General features: G+C 38.8%; 1 protein-coding gene across 2 annotated transcripts in view; it reads left to right on the top strand.

Annotated features, from left to right (window-relative positions):
* The first annotated feature begins 13,625 nt into the window (after positions 1-13,625).
* The window catches only part of TAFA2 (TAFA chemokine like family member 2), a 403,475-nt gene continuing 399,096 nt past the window's right edge, over positions 13,626-18,004 (top strand). For both annotated transcript variants that reach the window (XM_081060219.1, XM_081060218.1), the window contains exon 1: positions 13,626-15,089. The gene's annotated coding sequence lies outside the window, so the exon portion shown is untranslated. The remainder of the gene's footprint in view (positions 15,090-18,004) is intronic.

Below are 18,004 nucleotides of genomic sequence, written 5' to 3'. Positions count from 1 at the left end.
CTGTTCAAACTTTTATGGGACCTGAGAAGTCAGCCAGAGCAGTATTTGCTAGTGTGTAGCATGTTGCTCAAAAAACCAAACAGGAATACAAAACATTGTGCTCGGAGATACCAGGTACGATAATTTATTCTTTAATTTGGAAAGGATGTCATGGCTTGCCCCAGACCACTGGAAGTCTATATGTTACTTATATGGCATTTCTCTGAATTTTTATAGGGTTTAACTCCCCTCTCTTAAATGCACATGTTATATCAAAGCCTGTTATAAATATTCTACTTCTTGCTCATAAAGTTTAGTTAGCATGGTACTATCAATAAAGTGAACCAATACACTATTGTGCTAAATGACCAGGTCTCTGGACTATGTTATGTCAATGGACAAAAGAATTAGCTTAGCTCTAGTTAAGACTGTAAATATATACACATATCTGCTTCAAGTGAATTTAAACAATTTCTGATCTTTGCAAAGGATGGAAAATGACATGTTTATCAGATCAATGAGACCATGCACCCAAGGCCATGATACTCTGCTTTAGCAAAGGCCACATCTGGCACAGCAAATGCTGTTGGATTACTTTCTAATTGACGTTGCTTTATTTTACTGCCATTCTCCAGGCTACATGTGTTTTGTGTAGGCTGGTTAATTGAATAGGGATATAATGAGAAACATCAACCATGCAACTTTAAGGTCTTTAAGGGTGGCACTAATCTCTACCACTCCCCTGACACCCCATCCAGGGATAAAATACTTAAAAAAAACACCACCTTGCAATCTTAGGGGAGGGGAATTTTCGGAAGCCTTAAATTGGCTTTCTCTACTACCTATGGTAAGTCTTATCCCACAGTCCAAGGAACCAATACGGGGTTCTGCAAATTGCCAAGTAGGTCCATTATAATTACGTGTTTAGGGACAGGAGAACTGACCATTGGATGGCTGACCACTGGACTCACTGTTAGTAGGAATTTGACGGGACTCTGTTTATTACTTTACCCCCATATGCTGGTACTCTAACAGGGGGAACATGATGATGCCTCAGTGTCAACTCAAACCCTGTGTCCAAAAGCCCTTGAAATGTTTGGGTATTTTCTTAGCTGAGTAAAAGCCTTAGTTCAGGTCCCATTGGGGAAGGATTGAGGAAATTGTTAACTATCCACTTGCTATGGTGATACAGGTCCTTGGGACTCATTTCAATGGGTAAAACTCACTGGTCTTTACAAATACCAGTTTTTATATAATTTTATTTAATGTTTACCACAATCCTTGTAATTAGAGTAACTGTTATTATATAAGTGCCCTCTCTCTACATTTAAGAAATCAAGGTTCAGGGAGTTTAGGTCACACAAATAGTAAGTTGCAAAACCTGTATTTGTATTGTGAAACAATGTTCTTTCTCTTAAGTGAAATACTATCCTGGAGAGGCTGTGGCTGCCTAAATTTGCCCTGAGCTAGATTGTGTTCAGATAATTCTTTGTGTCTGAAAGCAAAGCTGGAAGGCAAAAGAATAGGTACCATCAATAAGGAACCAACCATCAAAGTTTCACTCTCCTGTGTGGGTATAAAAAGATACTTTGTGCAAAAATAATGATTTAGCTTTTTAGTAATCTTAGGTGAGAGTGCCACAACTTCCTTCTCTTTCTAGACACGCCACTTTTTTTGTCTTGAATCAGGAGAATGGGTCTCAGCCCTGATGTGAGGGTGAGAGGGGGCGTCCTTGTCTTATTTCTGATCTTAGAGTAAAAGGTTGTAATTTTTCCCTAATGAGTATGTATGTTAGCTGTGGGCTTGTCATATATGGTCATTACTATGTTGAGGTACATTCCTTTTACACCTAATTTATTGAGAGTTTTTTTTTTTTTTTTATCATGAAAGGATGTTAAAATTTTTCAAATGGTTTTCTGTTTTTACTGAAATGGTCATGTGATTTTTATCCTTCATTTTGTTGATATGGTGTAGTATATTTGTTGATTTGCTTACGTTGCATCCTAGGGATAAATCCACCTTGATTGTGGTATGTGATCCTTTCAATGTGCTGATGAATTTGTTTTGCTTGTATTTTGTTGAAATTTTTTGCATCTATTTTCATCAGGGATACTGGCCTGTGATTTTCTTTTCTTGTAATGTCCTTGTCTGGCTTTGTTATCTGGATGATGCTGGTCTCAAAATGAGTGTGAAATATTACCTCCTCTTCATTTTTTCTTGAAGAGTTTGGGAAGGATTGGTATTAATTCTTCTTTAATGTTCAGTAGAATTCACCAGTGAAGTCATCTTTTCTTTGTTCTGAGCTCCTCCCAGGTGCTCTAACCATGCTGGTAGCCTCAGCACTCTGAGTGAGGTGAGACAGAAGTAGGTTTCTTAGGCAGCACCCTGAAAGTGTGGGGATGCTGGAGGGACACTTCAGTCATTCTTTCCCCTGAGGGAGAAATTGCAGGCTGAGTGGATTTCTGTCAGCCTTAAACCAGGTGACTTGAGGGCAGGGCTGACATATATACAGTGAAACTGTTCCTCTTATTCATTTTAAAGCTGATTTTTCTCGGTTTTGTGCTCCTCTGCGGTGTTGCATATTCTTAACTGGATTTTGGACATCTTATAAAAGTATTTTGGCCCATGTATTGTTGTTTCATCAATGTCTGTGTAGGGGACTGGAACTGCCTATTCTGTCATCTTGCTGATGTCATTCAAATGTTCCAATTAGCCCTTTTTAACCTGGGGTATCTGGATGGTCTCGGGGATCACTGGACTCCTTGAAACAGTTTTTGAAATTTTACAAGAATGTGCTTTCATCAGATTCTCAATGCTTTCCCCAAAGGTTAAGAGCACAAATGGTGTTTATATACTGGTAGTGATGTTGACTGATTCAGCATCTCTGTATTTGATAGTTTTTTCTAAATTTTTAATTTTAGTACACAGGTTTGGGAACGTAATATCCACTGGTTCCTTGGGATGGGGACATTCTAGTTCCAAATAACGTAAAATCTTGAAAGACATCCCATTCATAAATTGAAGCTACCTACAACTGGGATAAAGAATAATTGCGTTTAAAGGATTTCAGTGGCTGATAAACATTTAAATTCTTTAGCTTGAATTATAAATTCTAAAAGACCAGACCAAGTATATTTACAAAGCACAGTACCATGCACACACATTAGTACCCAATGGCAGCTTGTACCTTTAATAATTAATTATTAAACAAATTGAACTTACTTAAATTGTTAAAGTAATCATCCTGAAAACTAGACAGACTGTCCATACAACAGAGTAAAAATAGGGATTTCTCCTCTGAATTCTGAAGTATGGCTTTAGAAGTATTTTATTCTTCCTTCTTACCATTTCTATTACTGTGTCCCTTACCCAAGTCAGGAGGGATTGAGGGATGTGTGGGGTACAAGCAGCTGCATGTCTAAATCCAGAAGAAAAGATAGACATTTGTGGTGGCTCCTGGATTGATTGCAACACAGGAGCCAAAATTTGTGGCCTCAAAACTTCCAGTGTTCCTGGTATAAGTTCTGCTAATACAGTTATTTCACAACCTTTAATATAATTATTTTCAACAAACAGAACAAAATGCATTATTTGTGGCTTTTGTCTTATATACTTCCATAGTTTGTTTTTGTTTTGTTTTGTTTTTTAGAAGTAGAATATGAGACAAAGACTTCAAGTGGCAATTATCTGTTTGGGCTTATTTTTAGGCATCTTCACGTTCTGTGATATTAAAAATTATTAAAGTAAATAATTTTTACCTTGGCATTTACATCTCTTGCACTCAAGTGGTTAGATGTATTTTTTATTCTCCTTAACATAATGCAATAGTTAAGAAACCTAATGTGTCATCACAATTGCAATATATTTTCATTTCTTGAGAGTTGGATTACTCCTTTGATAATTTAGAATGCCAAATGAATAAAAAAGAAAGCGTTTTCAAATATCTCATTTTTATTAGTACTTATTTTTTGGGGGTAAAGCATATCTCAACCATCCTGACAGGCTTTTAAAAGAAAACAATTCTACCTGCCAAAGAAAGAAGAAATGATGTTTAGAGATTGGTTATTAAGCAGAGAGGAGTAGAGTGACTTTTCCTCCACAGATGTCAGAGGACTTGGGTAGGCTCAGCTTTAATACCTTGTCAACTTACAAAGCATTTAATGGTGGCAGAGAGGAGTTTTCCTAGAGGATATTCTTGGAGAATATAAAACATGATCATAAAGAGATGGAGACTATCTTCTTTAAAAGACAAAACCAGAAGAAATAGGCTTATTGTAAAATAGAGAGTTCAAGGACCTCCTTTACAAGTGGTTTTTTGGAGAGATTGCTGAATTTCCGTTGCTCAATATTATTAAAATGAGAGAGGTTTTGAGTCTGGGATAGTTTGAAGGCAATGTTTAGAATTTAAGGAAAACTGAGTACTTTTGAAAACTTCCTTTCCAATTCTATGAATTGATGGTAAAGATACACTAAATCTCTTTCTGCCCACTTTTTCCTGATTTGCTATATGCCTTGAACCACAAAGAATAATTAAATTATGATCTTTAACAATATTTGTTGCTTGACCACTAGCTTTGTACAATTTAGTGATTTATTGTGAAGTTAGCCATTGATAATAAAGTTAGTACTAATAAAGAACTGAACTTAGGGAAATATTTATTTTGAAATGTAAAATGGGAAAGTTATCCCTATAATTGTTCTTTATAATTGCCTTTTTTACTGATTTGGATTTATTATGCTTTTGTCAGTGGGAGAGGAAGGACTTATAGGGAAAAAGCCAAACATTTTTAACATCCCTGGTATATTTGTGAGAACGCTTTTTATTGCACATATGGAAACTAATCAAAACGTTGAGAGCCAGTGGTCTAATCCACAGCCTTGTACATGTAGGCACTGTGTTGGGGCCAAAACGATTATAGAGATAGGTTTTAATAATAGAGGTCGACCCAGAGAGCCCAAGCACCAATCCCGAATAATTTTGAATGAAGACATAGTACCATTAAAAATTCTTTTCTTTTTAAAATATTTTTAAAATTAAAATTTAATGGTTAGTAAAGTTACATAACGTGTTTTCCCGAAAATAAGACCTACTCTGACCATCAGCTCTAATGCATCTTTTGGAGCAAAAATTAATATAAGACCCAGTCTTATATAAGGCCCAGTCTTATATTAAAATTAGACTGGTTCTTATATTAATTTTTGTTCCCAAACATGCATTAGAGCTCATGGTCTGACTAGGTCTTATTTTTGGAGAAACACGGTAGGTTTCAAGTGTACAATTCTGTAATATAGCATCTATATATCACATTGTGTGTTCACCACCCAGAATCAGTTCTCCTTCCATCACCATATATTTGATCCTGTTTACCCTCATCTATTACCCCCCTCTCCCATACCCTCTGATATATGGGATATAAAACTGAAAGCAACAAAGGAACAAGACAAACAAACAAAGAAACAAAACTCGTAGACATAGACAATATTTTAGTGGTTACCAGAGAATAAAAATTCTTTTCGTATACTCAGAGTTCTATGGATATTTTTCTACCTTTTAAAATTTAAAATAAACATACACTCTATACCCCATCTCTAAAACTCACTCTTCTTTGCCATTCATGAAATTGGATTGATGAGCTAATAGCTTCATTCTGTGGTGATGTCATCATTTAAAAAATATAAATGATATTTCAATGTAATAAAATATCATTTTATTTTAAAGTGTGATATTTTATTTTTAATTATGTTTTGGCTTTAAAAAATTAGTTTCAGATGTATAAACAACATAATGATTAGACATTTATACCCCTTACAAAATGATAACCCTCCCCGCCGCCCCCAGTTAAGTCTACTACCCTTCTGACATGATATCATTATTTTTGCTTTATTAGATTGTGCTTTCTGAAAGGCAGGTGCTATCTACATACAAGTAAGTATGTAGTAAATCCCCTTAGATGATGATCCTGTTTTAATATTAGCCTTAATGGATCTCTTGCAGCATGTAGTTCACTTGCATTTGTCATTACAACTTGGTGGAACTTGATTTTTATAGGTTTCCCATCAGATGTTGAGCTAGAGATTTTGCTGAATACCTCCAATATTGACAATTCCGCTAATTCTTTCTGTGGCTCGTTGCACTCTCTAATTAACCTCTACATTAAAAAAAAATGTGCAAAAGAAAATATCCTGAATATACCTCCTCTTATTTGTGACTGTTCTCTTATGTATGATTAAATTTTTAAAAATCTCATTTCCATATATATATATATATTTTTTTTCTTTTTTTCTAACATTTTGTGACAGGCACATCTTCACTTATGCTATTTACATTCTTCATTTTTAAAAATTTAGTTCCTCATCTTCATGTGCTTCTTTCTTTTATGGGAATAACTTCTATATGTACGAGACCATCAAAGACTCCGGGACTTCTGTCATGATTTATTTTTGTTGCTGTAAAACAGTTATGTACTATCATGCTTATTTGTAGAAACGTTTAGCATTTGCCTGCAGTTGCTCTGTTTTGACACTGGGTGGCTCAAGTGCACAGAGAAGTTGAAACTAACCTCTGTAGGCAATATTTTGATCACATTGGATGACAGAAATCATTCTGTATCACACTAAAAATGGGAGGAAATTTTGTACAGGAATCCAAATAGAGTTTTCATGAAGGAATTTCAGGATTTGATTTCAAGTTTTCTGGAAATAATTAAATCAGGACAATATGTAAAGTGAAAAGAACTCTGGACAGTGTACTAGGAGACGTGAGTTCTTGTTTATGCTCTTGAATTAAAAAAAACCCTAATTGCTCAAATTACTTAATTTCTGAGTTTCCATTTATGAGTCATAAAATGAGATAATATCTACTCTACAGATTATAGCTATAATCCTAATTAATATCTTATGGAAGTGTTATGAGAAGAGGTGTTAGTTTTCTTTTTTATTTTTATTACAAATTTATAAACCTTGCCCTCTATTAGCTTCAGTTAAAAATAGTCTTTGATGTATGGTTAGTTAGTGGATCTCACTCCTTTGCATTCTCAGCCACATTCTGCAGATGAACAAAACTATGGATTATTGATATCTATTTAGTTAGCAAATAATACAGGGAAATAGTTTGGGCAAAGGCCATGAAGACCTAACCTCTTAAGTATCATACTGAAAATTGACTTTCACCCTGGTCTGTACCATCAGAATGCACCATGCGAAGTATTTGGTTTCCTATTAAAGTGAGAGTCAGTCTGCTTCTACAACTTTGCAATGGGAAGTGGGGGGAGGAAAGAGGGCAAAAAAGAGAGTGGCACCAAAAGCAATCCAATTAATCCGATAAACCAGGCAGGGAGAATGAGGATTAGAAGTAAGGTTAATTGTACACGAATACTACAAGCATGACAAAGTCAAGAAATAGATCATTGGAAGCTGTGTAGTGTTAGCAGGAGCTATGTATCACACTAAGTGGAGACTGAAGGGGGATCAACTCTGGATAACTGTCATGAAAATCTTGTAAATGAAGACAGCCAATGAATTAAATGAGATAAAGTTGTTAAAGACCTTGGACTTCCTACCGCAAACCAATGGAAATTTTAATTTCTGATGGAGGAAGCCAATGGTTGGTAAGACAACATCCTCAGTCCTGGTGATCTTGCCCTCTAATCTATACTGCTGAGACTGGCATACTCATTATGTGGGCCATTAGTTTCTCACACCGTGTTTCCCTGAAAATAAGACTTGGCCAGACCATCAGCTCTAATGTGTCTTTTGGAGCAAAAATTAATATAAGACCCAGTCTTATTTTAATATAATATTATTTATATTGTATAGTCATATTTATATTTATATATTATATTAAAATAAGACTGGGTCTAATATAATGTAAAATAATACAATACAATATACTATAACACTGGGTCTTATGTAATATAAGACCGGGTCTTATATTAATTTTTGCTCCAAAAGACACATTAGAGCTGATGGTCTGGCTAGGTCTTATTTTCGGGGAAACACAGTAGATCTGGAGTCTGTCACTTTCTGCCCAGTCCTAGCGCCATGCTAGCTGTTCATAATGATTCTTGCTGCCTACTGAGTTCTAGCAATCACGAGATCTCAGCCTACCATGATATTAATAGCTTCTTTTTACTAGAAAGTGTTGTCTCTAAATCGTTTTTTGCTGCCTTATACAATAGAACTGAAATGTCCAAAAGGCCAATACTCATAGAACCTAATGTTCTGTCCATTAATAAATAAGTAACAACTAATAAGCATAATCAAGAAATAGTTTTATTTTTCTCCCATTGTCTTGATGTCTCAGGCTATTACCTTGTGTGTTGCCCATTGGGCCCATAGAGCTAATACATCTTTAGCCCATGAAATGATAGATTTGCCTCTTGACTATCAGATCATCCATTGTGTTGTTTTTTTTTTGGGGGGGGGAGGACTGTTGTTCTTGGTCACTTTAGCCAACCTCCCAGCTTTAGAATTTTTCAGAAGCAGGCACTTCTCTCTAATTTCACATTTGCCCCCAAACTACCAAGAAACACGTTAGATTCTTGGAAGTGCTTTTTTCTCTCTGATCTCTGCAAGTATCCAGCCAGGTTGTGAGACCAAGGTTGCCCATCTTACCCCATCACTCCCTGTGGCTGACCTTCATGTTACCAAGGGATGAAGATGTCTAGACACTAGAGACATAGGCTCCACGCCAGTATCTAAGTTGTCACAGGGAAGGGCTTGTATTGGGTTCAGCATGAAGCTGATGCTGGGTCTTCCTTACCAAGCTATTCTGGTGATGTGAGTACGCCTTGGGAAAAAGGACTTTGTGCTTGCAGCTTAAACAAGCTGATCATAAAAAGCTGGGGCTTCTGGAGTGTAGGGCTATTTTTCTTTGATCTTTGGCTGAGTAAAACACTATGGAAAAGTGGAACTTCCTCTGTATCCTAGGAACCACTGTGTTTCAGCTGTTGGAGCAAATTGGACTTCAGTTACTATTCTAAAATAGGGCCTGGCGCTAAAATGTGCATGGAAGCAGCTGAATGTAGGAAATAGAAACAAGCAGGTGGAGCTCTGAAGGGCAGAAGGTCAAGATAGACCTGAAGGAGTACATTTGAGCACGCATGCACACAGCAGCGAAAAGGCTAATTTCATAGACATGTGTCAGCATTCTTCAAGATTACCAGAGACCACTTGGGAATCTAATATTCAGATCAGTGTAATTTTTGTGATCAGCAGCAGGACAGAGGCTTGAAGTCATTATTGTTGGATATTTAAAGAAATGTGATCATATGTTATTCCACAATCTTGTGAATTAAGATATATTGATTACTCATCCATCGTTTCAGGTTCTGCAGCTTTACTAGGTGAAAACAAAGACATGAGAAACATCTACAAAAAATTAGTCAATTACAACACAATGTGATAAGTATTAAGATGGAGGGAAGTACTTATCAGGTATTTGGGACCACATAAGAGAAACGATTAATACCATGGATTAAGAGAACTGCAGATTATTTCTTAGAGGAGATAACCCTTGTCCTGAGCCTTAATGAATTAGTTGGAATTAACTAGGTAGACATTATTTACAGATGTGGGGTGGTGGTGCTAAGGGTTTCAATCAAGTCCATTTATAATAGGTATTATTCATCTCAAGTCTTTGGAACATGGTGAAAAATAAGGAAGCAAGCAAATAAAGTCTCTGAATAACCAAAATTGATGATGTCAGAGCCATGCACCAAAGATGGTAATCAATGCCAAGTAAGAGTTGCTAGTGATTTCTAGCTTAACAAGTCAGATTTTATAATACTGCTGATAAATCTGAATTGCAAATTAAAGCCTTGGGAGTCATTCAACGGCTAATGTGAAAAGTACATACAATTTGTACTGTCTAGTGAGACAAAGAATTATAGAGACATGTTCCATTGTATTGGTAAAAGCTGTTGGACTGACTGTATCTTTTAAACTGATTCTGGGAACAAGTTCAGGGACTCAATAATCTGGACAAACTTCTTGTTCTTACCCAAGATAGGTGTCCTTTAATCTGTAATGGGAATATTCTGCTTTCCACAGGTCAGCCACAACATACCTGGTGGGTTAAGCTACTGTGCAAAAGGCTGACCTTGTGGCATAGCTACTGTACTAGTAGATTGCAAAAATGAAAACAAACTCTTTCCCTGTAGCAGGTTCTTGAATTTTTTTTTTTTTTTAGCTCTACTCATTAAGAGATGGAGTCTTTTTTCACGCCTTGAATATGGGTTTGCCTGATGAACTGCATAACCAAGGAGGCTGGAGCAAACATGAAGTAAGCAGAGACTTGGAAAGTGCTTGTGTATTGAGGCTTCCCCTATTGTTACTCTTGGAAGCCTGTAACTGCCACCATGTTAAATAGCTAGGCCAGCTTGTTAGACGATAAGAGACACGTGGCCTCAATACCAACTTAACACTCCAGCTTACAGTCAGCCAATTGTTAGGTAATAAGTGAGGCAGTATACTGCCACTTGACCACAGATACGTAAGTAAAGCTCAACTGAGTCCAGAGGAATTGCCCAGTTGAACCTAGCTGAGCTGAACCCAAATTGCCAATGCACGAAAGTGTGAACTACCTAGATAAATGTTTGTTTTTTAAGCCACTGACTTTTGGGGTGGTTTTTCCATTTGCCTACCTACTACTTCGGGACATTTTTCTTGCCTCTGTTCTTTCTTATGTGGCTCTGTGGAGCAGTTCTTTTGATTTATTTCCATGGCATCTGTCTGCTACTTGACCTATTTGGTTTCCTGATTACCGACCATAAGTATTTATAGACTATTTATGGTATGTTAGGTACTATGTTATGTAATACGGATACTAAAAGTTAATAGCATGCCACCTTGGGTTATATGGAATGAATTCTGTGCTTCCTTCTGTTCACCTAATTACACGAAAAGCACTGAAAAGATAAGTGGGAGAAGCATTATTGAAAAAAAATAGAAATAAGGTGGTTAGTACCAAAGAAACAAAACAAGAGGAGACAAGTGAGGCTGAGTAGCTTATATGAGGCACACTTCTTCACTTATGCACTAGGAATAAGAATTTTTTGTTCATTTGTTTTAATACCATACCATACACCTTGGCAGAACACTGAAGGGAGCTGCCATTTATTATTATTTTTTTCTGACTTTGCCACGAATAACTTCTTTCTGTTCTTATTAATGGACCTAAGTCTTCTGGCTAAGGCTTTTCCATATCTAGGTGTAAATAGTTTTCATTTCCATGTAGTATCAGGGGTAGCATGTCTTAGTGGTGGTGCTGGGGAAGATAGGAAAAAAAAAATCAAAGCCGAAACCAAGCCAATTAAAAAACAAAAACTGTTTTTGAATTTAGGTATACATCTGGTTTGAATCCCAGCTCTGTCACTTAGTGATGGTGAAATTAAGTCTCAATAATTTCCATTTGTAAAATGGGGTTATATCATCTACTTTATGGGATGGTGTGAGGAATTGAGATAAGGAGCTAAGATCGCATATAAAGCCTCTAGCAGAAAGCTCTAAGTGCCTCAAAGTGACATTTTAGTAAGCCCTTAGGACATGGCGTTCCAATCCACTGAAGTCCAGCATTCAAAGCAATTATTTCTCCTGCTTAGACAGGAGAAAGTGGGCAATTTAAATACACAGATGCTAAGAAATATCATCTCAAAATTTATATTAAACTAGGGACATATTTGCCATTTTGTTCTTTTTGGAGAGAAGAAAGATTTTGTTTTAAAGGTTAGGAGGTGCTGGGAGTAAGAATACCTTGATTTAAAAATCATTGGAAATTATTTATCTGGATATTTATAAAAATTACAAAAGTTATTACAGAACTTTAGTTTCATATGACATTGAGTAAGAAATTCTATTACATTTTGCAGTTAATCTATACATTTGTTATCTTTACTAACTTTTCTTAATATTTTTTGTAAAAACAGAGTGGGTTTAATTAGCAAAATAAAGATGAAAATGACACACATTTTAATAGAAATAAACTTTTGACAATATGATAAAATTGTAGATTTTCCTATAACCGTGGAGAGCTAATGAATTAGAAGCTGGAAGGATTATAATGTATGCTTTATATTTCTTGTGGGAAAGGCTGGCCAATGTTCTAAAGTGATTTTGTAAATGGCTATTCCTCCCAACACACAGCTTAGGTTTCCAATGTCATTCCTGCTTGGATTCCATCCCACTACTTAACATAGCAGACAGAGAATTACTGTAAGATTTGCAGTGAAATAGTGCCAGGTGTTTTAAAACGTAAACTGCTCCCTGGGGAAATAATTTGTTAGGTAAAAAGAATGAAATAAAAATCTTTGATCATATGACATGAATCTTTAGAAAGAAACCATTTATTTGAAGGTACCTCAAATGATCGCCAAATGCTAGAGAGAGTCAAATCTACTATAGTATAATAAGCTGAAACAGGAAAAGTTACATGATTCACTTTTGCTCCTTGTTTTAAATAACTTCACTCTAAGTTATTTCCTTAAAAATTATTTTATTTCTTTAAGCCTATACTAAATTAGATTATCAAGTTAAAATTGAACGACTCTAAAAATTCAGAGTGAATGGGAGGAAGTGTAATCATAACTTTAATACATATTTTATAATTTTTAAACATAAGGAAACATCTTGAAAGTAGACTTTTAAACAGTAAGTGTACAAAATCTAGATATTAAAGTTGTAGATGGGGCCTAGCTTAAACTTGACTAACATAACAAAACAAAGTCTTTTATTAAAACAACCAACTCAACCTAGTTAAAATATTTGATGCCTTTCAGATGTAAAAATATGGTTGAATTACGAAGCATGTTAAGATAAAAATCACTAACAAGTGAAACATATATTCCATATTTCTTTATAAATATGGTACCTCGTATTACTTTTATAGCTGGTGGAGAGAATGTGATTCCAAGTTTGTCAATGGTTTAAGTGAATCAGAGCTCTAAAAGCACAAAACTTTAGAGTTGGAGGAATTTAGTCACCTTGCCTATTACTAGTCTAGTTGAGTCAGAGGTATGAAACCTGGCTCCAAAGCAAGATCTCTGAGATATCGCTGGTTGTAAGGGACCTGTAAGATTTCCTGGATCAGCATCCTATTTCTTTGCTTCAGATAGTCTTGTCTCTTTCTAAATCCATGACTAGTACTTATTCATTTTTGCATAATATTCTAATCACTAGATGAAGGTTTTGCTCATCACCAAACCTGATCAAAGTGAGCCTAAGAAGACCCTTCGTTTGAATTCATATTCATCCTGCTTAAACCAACACCCAATTTGACCAAACCCATAAGGACGTGACCTTACAGGGTCTTGCTATTAAATTTCTGTAAATAGCCCAAGATTTCTTTAGCAAAGACTCTGGTTACATATGGCTGCAGTGCAAATCGTCTCTCTAAATCCATTAGAGGTTGGAATTTGTAAAAATGCAAAATTCTCTGAAACCAGATACTGTTTTCTTTTTCTTTGCGGGGAAATTGGAATCCTAGTTACAGCCAGTAAAGCCTTCTAACCTGATTCTCCCTCTAGAGGGAGACATAGTCCAGCTTTTATAATCAATTGCCTCCCTTTCATCTTTTACTGTCTTTTTTCTGCAGGACCGCTGTTTGCTCTCAGTAGCAGCTGCGGTGGCTAACAGAACTGGCTGTTGGGAAAGAGAAGGAGGGAGGCAGCGTCGTCTGGTCCGGCCATCCCATTTTACCGCTTAACTCAACCTGGAGTGTTGGGATCTATTCTTTCTCTGCTTTCTCCTTGCACTATACAGGGAGGCAAGTCACTCCGCACTCCTTGGACAGCCAAGCTGGGAGGAATAAGGGGTCTGGGTGGAATGGGGCTTTTGCCCTTTACGGTGACTTTGTAAAAGATACCACCAGTGTTTTTTGACAGTACAGCGCTTAGGGTGGGAGATAGAGAGGAGTCTTTGATTACTAAACGGCCTAGGTATTTTTTCTTCTGGTGGTCTGGATTTGTTCCCTCGGCCTCCTCCCCTGCCCCTTCTCTTCTCCCCTCCCGCCTTTAGACAAGTGACTCAGGCAACACCTGCTCGCTTGTATTGGCTGTGGGAACTCACACCTTCTCGGTGGTGACGGTGCCAGCGCATTGGGGAGAGGGGTACAGCAGCGGATTTCCCTTCCTTCGGCCCAGGATGCCTAGAGGGGCAGCGGTTGGACTGCGTGAGGCTCTGCCCGCAGCACTTCTAGGCGGGATTGAGGGGCTGCAGCTGGACAGGAGTTGCTGCTAATTGGACTCGGCGCAAAGTCTCCGAGCGGGCATGAGCCGGGACCTCGCTGCTAAAAGCGGGCACCTGGACTGAGGAATCCAGGCGTCTCGCGGGCGGGCGGAGGACAGCGGAGCTCAGAGCCTCTCTTCCTTCCTGCCCCGAACCTCCCCAGCAACTCCTCCACCTCGGAGACCCGGGACCTGAGAGAGCCGGGGACCTGGTGAAGTACGAGGCCGAGGCGCCTTTCCTGAAGGTGAATCGTTGCGTCCAACTGCCTCTCCCCCAGAGAGCAAACGGGAGGGCGGGAGACAGGGCACCGAGGATGCGTGAGCGTGTGTGAGAGGGCGAGACGACGTGAGGCGAGAGGAAAAGTCTGCGTTCGGCGTTAGAATCAAACAAACCAGAGGTGGAAGAAGAGCGGTAATTGCTGCCAGACCGCCTCGATTCCAGCAGCGGGGCGCTGAGCGCACCGCGCGCCTCCGGAGGGGACAGCGGGCGCCGGCCAGGGCTGCGGGACTCGGGCTTGTCCTCAATAAACAAGTCTTTTGATTACTTTGACACTGTGGAATACCAAGGGGGGGAAAAGAGAGGCGGCTCACGCGGTCCCCCTTTCATTCACCGAAGGGGATTCCAGTTTGCATGTCAAGAGATTCCTGAACCCGGTTTGCCATCGGAGGAGGAAACACACCAGCGCGCGCGCACACACACACGCACGCTCCGGACCTCACTCACACGCGCTCCAGGAGCACACGGCACCGGACTCCGGTTCCCTATGCCCCTGAACAGGGACAGCGGATTGGCGCCTTGGAGGCAATGCAAGAGCGATAAGGCTGGCGCGGGCCCGCGGAAGCTGCAGGAGCATCGCTAGGTGTTGCCGCCACCAGGAAGCCGGGCTGCAGGTAGGTGCCAGCCGCACCTTCGGCGACCCGCCGGCGCGCGGGACTCGGGCGGCCGCTGAAGGACCCGGGGCCCGGAAGGCCTCCCCTCCCCGGGGCCGGGGGCTGTCCGGGGCTCGCCAGATGGAGGCGAGAGGTGAAAGCAGACGCGGTGGAGCAGCCAGCATCTCCCTCCAGGGCGGTTAGAATAGGGGCGGGGATGGAGGGACGCCGAGAGTGGATCAGAGGTTCCGAGAAGGAGGTTCCGAGAGCGGTGCCCTCCCACTCTTCCCTGCTCCGTGTCGCCCAACATGCCGAGGATGGAAGTGGGTTTTAATTCCATCCCTCAACCGAACCTAATTAGGAGTTGGGGGTCGCGTTCAAGGGAGAATCAGTGAGATGTGTCGGGTCACCTTTCTGAAATCTGTACTTTCTGTCCACTTCTGATTAGTTAGTTCTCGGGCCTGCCTGCAGACGGTGGGCGTTTCAATGAGGCTATTGATTTCTCCATCTCTAACTATTTTCGTAAAGAATCATCTCGGTAAGTTCCGGAGCCTCGTCCATTTAAAGGTTTACTTAGATTTGGGAGCCGGACGCTTTATTACTGAATGAAATAAAGCTTTAATAAAGGATATTACAGGAGAGCTTTCGGAAAAGGATCGTGTTACGAACAGCATTCAGAAAAAGAACAGCTTCGAGAAACTAATGGTTTTCATTCCTTGCTGGATAGATGCCTCCCAAATCTTGCTAATAGTGAGCGGTTTTTCTGCCCCACTGCTTTGCTGTCCCTTCCCCCTTTTGTTGCAAAAGGCCTCGTTCCTACCTAGAGGTGTTTGCTTTAGGTTACTGATCTGCACTCGCTGTTGGGGAACGTGTCATTTCCAGGTACTGCCTTTGCAAAGGAAAGTTTGAGATCCGTCACCCTATTTCTCCCAGAACTGCAGGCTGAGCTGTCTAGTCTCCGCTTGAAAAGGAACTGTGGGCGTTTGCAGAGCCCCCGAGTAGAGGCGACGTTTTCCCATTCAGTATTCCCGGTTCTGACCGAGTGTTAAACAATTGCCTGAAGCGTTTGGAATCAAATGTATAGTCACCACAGTGGCTAGCTAGTCTCTCTTTACTTGTGCTGGGTGAGTTTGGTTTGTGGCAATAAGACAACAAATACCTTCCCTTTGTGAGTGTTAAATCCCCTCTCGATTTTTTTTTTTTTTCAGAACCGTTTTTTGAAAAAACAAAAACAAACCTCTGTGCAACCTTTACTCTGAAAAGTACCCCAAAGCAGTCAGTGTACAAAGAGTCCTTTACTCAAGACAGGATGAGTTTCAGTAACTATTGGCTGAATGATAATTATCTGGTTCCTGTCTTTCTCTACAAGATTGTTTGTGGCAGCAACACCTCTGACTGTTATCAATTAACCATTAAAACTGCTCTATTAGGCAATGTGCGTTAAGACAATGGAGTAATCCGTGTAAAGTGCTAAATGACAATAACTAGCAAAGGAGACTGAAAATACTCCTCAAGCAGAGCATTCAGATGATTTGTATTTACAGCCATTCTATGTTTCCACATATACTCTCAGACTGGTGAATCTTTTACAATTTCAGGTTTGGAACCTAAGAGCCTTAAAAATGATCAGATACAGCTTTTTGAGTCTTGCTTTTACTCGGGGGCCCGCTCCAAACCCTTTGGAGTGTACTGTTTCTTCTATAAACTGCTCTTTCACCACTTTAAAAAATAATAATAATAAATAATGATCAGACACATCAAATTTTCATTTTCTCTTCCTCCTTTATTCTCTTCTGGATCTCATCCTGAGCCAATTGTTTGCATATTGACCTCTTTAGAGCCATCAGTAGCCTTTGAAAGGCCATCAGTAACCACACTGGAGCTTATTATATTTTGATTTTTTAAAATTTTCAAGGAATAAAATGGGGTTGCATTATTTATAGATGTAATACTATGAAAGCAGTGTCACGCCAACTGAGAGCTTAGGCACGGTGACTTAAGAGGCAGAACACAGTTTTAGTGTGCTGCTTTTGATTGGGCAAGTTTTGACATTAAAATCTTCATTCTTTTCTCGCCTTTAATAAAATTCTGTAGTTTAGGATGCTTAAACTTACATATTAATATATAGCGCTATGATATCTGTCTCTTAAAGAAGAACCAGAAACCTTGACATTAAAGCAAACATCTATAATGCTACAAGTTGTGTTAAAGGGGAATCGGAGGTTTCTGGGTTTGTGTGATTTTGAATCTGAAAAATATTAGCTATTTTAACAACGACAAATTGGAGAATGAAGATTCATTGAGATGACCATGGCTCTATGTCAAAGAAGATAGGTATTGCTTAGAGACTGCCTCATAGTATTTACTAACCACCAAGTTATAAAATGTGATGACACAGCTGTAAACAGGTCTGTTTTTAGACATGGCTTTTTTCCTTTTTAAAAATTTAACAAGTGATGAAACTTAGGGGGTGAAAGAAGATTTAATAAAAATTATTTTGCATGTTATCAGAAAAATTTGATGGTCCTGGATCCAGTATCTTCAATATAGTATTTTAATAATGATCCTTTTACAATGTGTTTTTGAACATTGAATTGTTGAGGTGCATTTTAGGGTTATGAATAGCATTTTAGGTTATGAATTGCCCTATACAGGCAGAGTAAGATGGGTGTCTCCAGCATTTTCCAGGCATTTCTTATTATGGGCCCTAATAAAAGGTAGTCAGATTCTGCCTAAGTTCATCTGTGACTGCAAACTGATGAACATTTGCCTTTCTAATGCATGTTTTAAACTAAGAATGTTTTAAAGTGTCATCAGTTATTTCTAATCTATTTGAGAAGATGAAGCAAACTAGTGTGCAAACAGTTCAGTGCCCCTGCTTTTACTTCTTCAGTATTTTATTAGGGATGCCTCATTAAGTCACATTATTCTGCAGC

This window comes from Rhinolophus hipposideros, assembly GCF_964194185.1.
Source record: "Rhinolophus hipposideros genome assembly, chromosome: 9".
NCBI classification, from domain to species: Eukaryota; Metazoa; Chordata; class Mammalia; order Chiroptera; family Rhinolophidae; genus Rhinolophus; species Rhinolophus hipposideros.
Note: the sequence above shows the minus strand (reverse complement) of the source record. Positions and strands in the feature narration are given on the sequence as shown.